The 5,684-nt window shown below is 37.1% G+C and overlaps 1 long non-coding RNA gene across 1 annotated transcript; it reads right to left on the bottom strand.

Moving 5' to 3' along the window:
• Nucleotides 1-1,916: 1,916 nt before the first annotated feature.
• On the bottom strand, nucleotides 1,917-2,975 carry LOC114533052. The gene is made up of 3 exons (XR_003688021.1): nucleotides 2,647-2,975; nucleotides 2,184-2,288; nucleotides 1,917-1,947 (listed from the first exon to the last, which is right to left on the bottom strand). It is a non-coding gene; the product is annotated as an uncharacterized LOC114533052 (long non-coding RNA).
• Nucleotides 2,976-5,684: the final 2,709 nt, after the last annotated feature.

Here is a 5,684-nt window from a genome sequence, read left to right as displayed (position 1 = left end):
CCGATAATAGAGTTACCACTGCTTAACTCCTTTTTAAGAGTTACATTTTAACCCCTAAATGATAGTTATTCTGACTGCAAAAACGGAGTTAATATTTTACTCCAAATCTGGAGTTACTTTTAACTCCAAAAAGTGAGTTGTTCTGTACCTTTTTCCGTAACTCCTATTTTAGGAGTTAAAATAACTCCCTCAAAATAACAGTGTGTTTATGAACGGTTTTAACGAATTAGTCTGAACGCCTGTTGCGTGTATGATTGACGCAAGATATTATTGACTAATTAAAAGAATAGGAAATATTTTCAAACACGTTACACGTAACATGTGTTGGCGCAAGTATGCGTGTACATATAAATACCTATACCTTCATTTGAATGTTTAACTAAATTTATTAGCTAAACTACCTAAATCGCATTATTTTATACTTTATATACATATATACATTTGCATTTTGCATCAAAATTCGGGTTTATTCGTTAGAAAGCCTTCAGTTATTAGTACAAATTATCATCGTTATGTCCAATTAATCAATGCATCATCTGCAACTACACCCATCAAAATATTCAGCACGTGTTTATTTGCAACAAGGTTACAGATGTTGTAAATCTCTCCACGGACAAACTATATGTATGGGTGGTTAAGGACATATAAACACATCATGCATGCATCCGTTTCATTAACACGGCTCTAAACCGAGAGTAAACGAGGATTGCCATAAATGGCCTGGCTTCGATAATAATATCATAGGCAATGTCATTGGTCACCGTCTCAGTTTGGTTGAGTCTCAGCTACTGGATACATTTTTATGTTAAACTAAACACAAGAGATTCCATTGTACACTATTGCTTATACTCTTTGACGCGCAAACGACTAAATTAATTAGCGCAAGGATCAAGTTGTTTACAGATGCTAACCAGACATTACTAACAGTTATACAGAATATCGCATTTACGCAAAGTTCGTTTGTATGCGAACCAGCGTAGTAACGTGTGCTTGCATGCTGTCAAAACTTATTTGGTATAAATAGCCTACTACATTAAATGTCCAAACCACGTGAAAATCCATATTTAAATTTTAGCAATGCATTGCGCGGTAATAAAACATTTAAAATATAAGCTTGGATATTTACCTAGACCCTAGTGCACACAATATGTTCCGTGCGGCAATAGCCTCTAGCTGCGGTCAAGCTTGTCGCGGAATGTCGCCTATATACACAGTACTGTCGGTAGAAACTAAGGGCATCATTCTACCTTAAATATATGATAATAATATTTATCGACTGCATGCCCCATCGCCATATTTTCTTCGCAAAGCTAAAGCTGCAATGTCCCTATTTCTGCCGCCATATTTTTTCATAAGTGTGTTTTGTGACCATACGATCACATATGCATGTGTTATGACTTATGAACCAGTATATCGCTAATTAATACTTGTGATATTAAATTAGCTAACTAAATTCTTGGTGGTCACTATATTCATCAGAAAATATTTTATTTCCCCCCAAATATTCGACTATCTAAATAGTTAACTGTGTAAATACCTATGCTACCTGCATGAGCCTAACAATAGTGACCTAAAGAAATAGAACGCGTAAATTAATGGGATAATTTTCGAAATCTTCATTCAAACGACCGCGGCAATTCGCAATCTCGAAGGTCCGAATTCAGTTCCGCCCTGCAAGACAACTTAATACTCAACCCCGGCAGCAAGAAGAGATTGCACAGTATTTTCACTAAAGCATATAGCAATAGCAGACGCCCATATAGAAACCGGGTTTTTAATTCACAAAGAGTGCAAATAATTTTTTCTGCAAAGCATATAGCAATGCTGCCGCCCATATAGAAACGACAATGCCAAATGCATGCACAGGGGAGTTTATACTCACCATTTTAAGAAACAAACGATCCTGAACATCTTCGAGACATCTACTTGTGACACAATTTGTGCCTCCTGCTTACAGTAAAATTAACTAATCAAGGTTAATTAACACATGCATGAAAGCATTAATCCATTTTGTCTGGCGAAATCTTTTTATATCATATAATTATATATATTTCGAGGTAGCATCTACCCTTTTTTATGAAAAATGTCAGCAAAGTTTGTAAACATGCAATTGTTGTTTCAATGTAAGTAAATGCATCCTATAAATTGTAACCACCACGGCCCAAGATAACAACTTTTCTAACCTGAGCCAAGCCATTTTTAAGGTCTGGCAACCTTTCATGTCATGTTTATTCGGAATGATTGGATGATCGTGGCCCAACTTGATTTCACCGGCCATGATAAGCAATCTAAAAGGTTATATTGCAGTGCGCATTTATATCCGAATACATTTTACTCGCGTCAACATATACATAAAATGCAATTGAGAATTGCATGATCATCTATATGAAATCTTATTACTTCGAATGCGTGTCATATTTCGATATATGCATGGTCAATAGAGAGCTACAGTTTAGCCAAGCAAATACACTCAAGGGAAAAAAAAACTTTAGTCTAAATCGAGACAACCGTTATACGAATTCTGTTGATGATCTCATCGATAAGCCTGATTTCATAGCTTGGAAGAAAATAATTGCAACGCACCTAATAAAGTGGCCCAGTCAACTTTCCTTATATCATAGCTAATGTTTCATTTAGTGTTCATACCTGGTATTAACCTTTATATATGCACGTGTTAAAACGCCTTGACTTCTCCATAGATGCTAATATCCAGCAAAGATTTGGGACAGTCTTCGCGAAATTATTGGTAAAGATCTTTACCCGCGCGCTCATGCACGCATAAACAGTTGATAGGCGCCATTTCAAATTTGCTCATTTTGCCGCTCTAGCTGGCAGGCTTCAAGGTGCAATATGACAATGCATAATTGCAACTTAATATCCGGAATATAATTTCTAATCAAGGGAGCCCAAATCAAAATTAGTGAAAATTTTCCTGTTGCCCAACAGCTGATATGTTGTCCAAGCAAGATAAATTCCAATGCTCCTTTTCTGATGAATTATATATAGCGAAATATATGTAGCAAAATATCTGAAAGGTCAAACTTAAATGTTTGTAAACGTTAGCTTGGCAACTTGCCCTTTGGGCTTGTGTCAGCCCAAGGAAGGACTGCACGCACTTTAAAACATAGCGTAAAACTCAACCTCACAAAACACGGAATTTTTTTTGTAATAAACAATGTCACACAATGAACATCATTGATATAGGTTCATTACTTTCATACAGTCTCTATCATTTATACGATTTGAGCCTTTTCCGCGTTCCACGTTTCCGATTCGAGGAGCAAGTCGAGAAATCAAATAACAACCAAACAAGACGCCAATTCTGGCGGTTACTGCGTCGCGCCAATCGTTGCATGCAACTGTGCCCCATTTCCTGTCAATATTTATTCCTTTAGAAAAATGTTTCTTTCTTAGGTTTTCTAGTAAATAGAGCACTTCGTACAGAATATACGGGTAAAACTGCATTATTGGTGCTAGGCATATGTAGCAACGATATACGTGAATAAGGCTGAGTTTGGAATCATGTACTCTGGGAATCAGTTTGTACTGAAATTCAATAGGATCGGTCTGGCCGTTTTTACCCTTGAAAGGAAAGTGCGGTACATACAAGGCTTTCATGGCATACAAGGCTTTCATGATTCATGTGATCGTTGTCTGTAAACCCGTTTTAGTGTAGGTTTACCACGATCAGTGTGTGCTAGTGTATGCAGAGTGAGTATATCAAACAAGACAAGTCGAGAATCTAGCATTATGATTACCTGTATGTATTTTCTCCAACGACAGACGTCTAGATTTCCTGCGCTATCGGCCATACACAGCGATTCGTGTACGTGTTATTTTATATGACGTGTATCGTGCATGCTGTTACCTGCTTTTGGTTCGCACGACCAGAGTTCGAATCCCGGCAACAACAAACTTTTTCAATTTTTGTTTCAGTAAAATATTTCTTTTGTGGGGGTTACTAGGCTTAGATTACTATTTGAAGTGTGTTTAGCACGAAAATATTTCGATACGAAATCAAACGAGTTCAAAATACGACTATCTTAGTTGGCCTGCGCGGCCAGGTAGACCGGGTCGAAAACGTAAAAAACACAAAAAAAACATCGACGGCAATTTAAGACTGCGTTCGCGCAGTGCGCGACGCAGTAAATATACATGGGGAGTGAATTGTGCTGAAATGTGCATATATCAATATACATGAAGTATTTTTTTGTGAATTAAGAGTCTAAATAAATATTTACAATGCATGAGTTATATTTATGCCATAGTATTTATGAGTAATATTTATGCAATTGCCACCTTTCAACATGCCAACAACGATCGAGCCAGATGGCTTAGATCTGGTGAGACAAAGATACCTTTTTAAGGAATAAGACAATTTTATTAGCGGGGCACTGAGGATCTTGTTGCTCCGGCACCAGTTTTAGACTAGATGCACGTACATATTTAAATTGCTATGATATTCATGCAGTGGCGTAACGAACAGAGCTGAGGATGGGGTCTTGAGGTATACTTGGTACTGCGGGGTCCCTTAATTCACTGTTTGTCATAAATCACGTTTTGCTTATACTATGATGTTTCGTTATCTATCCTGGCCCCCAATAAATGGGGATCTTTTAGTTCTCGTTGTAACCCTACCGAACGCGCGTTAGGGCACTGTATTTATATCTTCAAATATTAGCTAGGGTATTTCAATTGTTGTATAATTTGTAGCTATGTCAGACTGCATTAAAAACAACGAATTTCAAGCTGAAATGTCCGTCCTAGGGGCTAGGATGCGGTCCTTATATCAATTTTGAATAGATTTAATCAGTAGCTGCTTCGTAAGGAGGCCCAGCTAGATAAGTTTATCAGATGTAAATAAATTAGCTATATAAACATGGTTTACAAGTACGATGTTAATATGTAACACGCAAAATCCCTCAATTCATTTTAAAATCTGGTTTTGTGTGTTTACATACATTTAGAGACTTCCGATAATTATGCAACTTAATTAGCACCTTGCCAAGACATATTATGGCTCGTAATGCTAATGTATGGCTTGCGACGTTGTTTGTGCGCGCGGTGAAATTTGGCTTATGGAAGCTACAGAAGTATAGTAAAGCACAAATTCTAACCATTTAGTGCATTACCGAAATTCAAATAACGATAAATTTTTGAAAGAAAGCTTACGACGTGAAATTTGACGCTAATGAAATAATTGCATGCACTGAATGTTAATTGCCTTCATGTCTGCATGACGCTAAGCATAAACCATAACATGAATTAAGCGCACAAAATAGCATTCGATTAGGCTAAAACGATATAACCTCACTATTTCCTTTACAAGCCTTCTACTAAAGAACTGAATACGTTTCTGGGAGCATTTCTGTATAGCACATTCTGCGCTTCTTCTACAAAGTTTTAACATTGCAAATGTTTAATCTAATATGTTGAACTAAATCCAATGCGATTGAACGAAATTCCGGCAAACGTTTCAACGAACGGTAAATCAAACGGTTGAACGCTTTTGGACCAATTTTCAAACGTTTTTTCCTAAGCGTTCGAACGGGCAATTTCGAACGATGAACGATCTCGAAAATCGTTTCAACGAACGCTTCAAGCGTTTGAACGGCAAACGAACGGATAACGAACGATATTTTCGAACGAACGAAATAGCGTTAACGTATGATTTCCCGTGGAAG

The sequence above is a fragment of the Dendronephthya gigantea genome, unplaced genomic scaffold (genome assembly GCF_004324835.1).
Source record: "Dendronephthya gigantea isolate DGI-Jeju-01 unplaced genomic scaffold, DenGig_1.0 000083F, whole genome shotgun sequence".
Classification (NCBI taxonomy): Eukaryota; Metazoa; Cnidaria; class Anthozoa; order Malacalcyonacea; family Nephtheidae; genus Dendronephthya; species Dendronephthya gigantea.
Note: the sequence above shows the minus strand (reverse complement) of the source record. Positions and strands in the feature narration are given on the sequence as shown.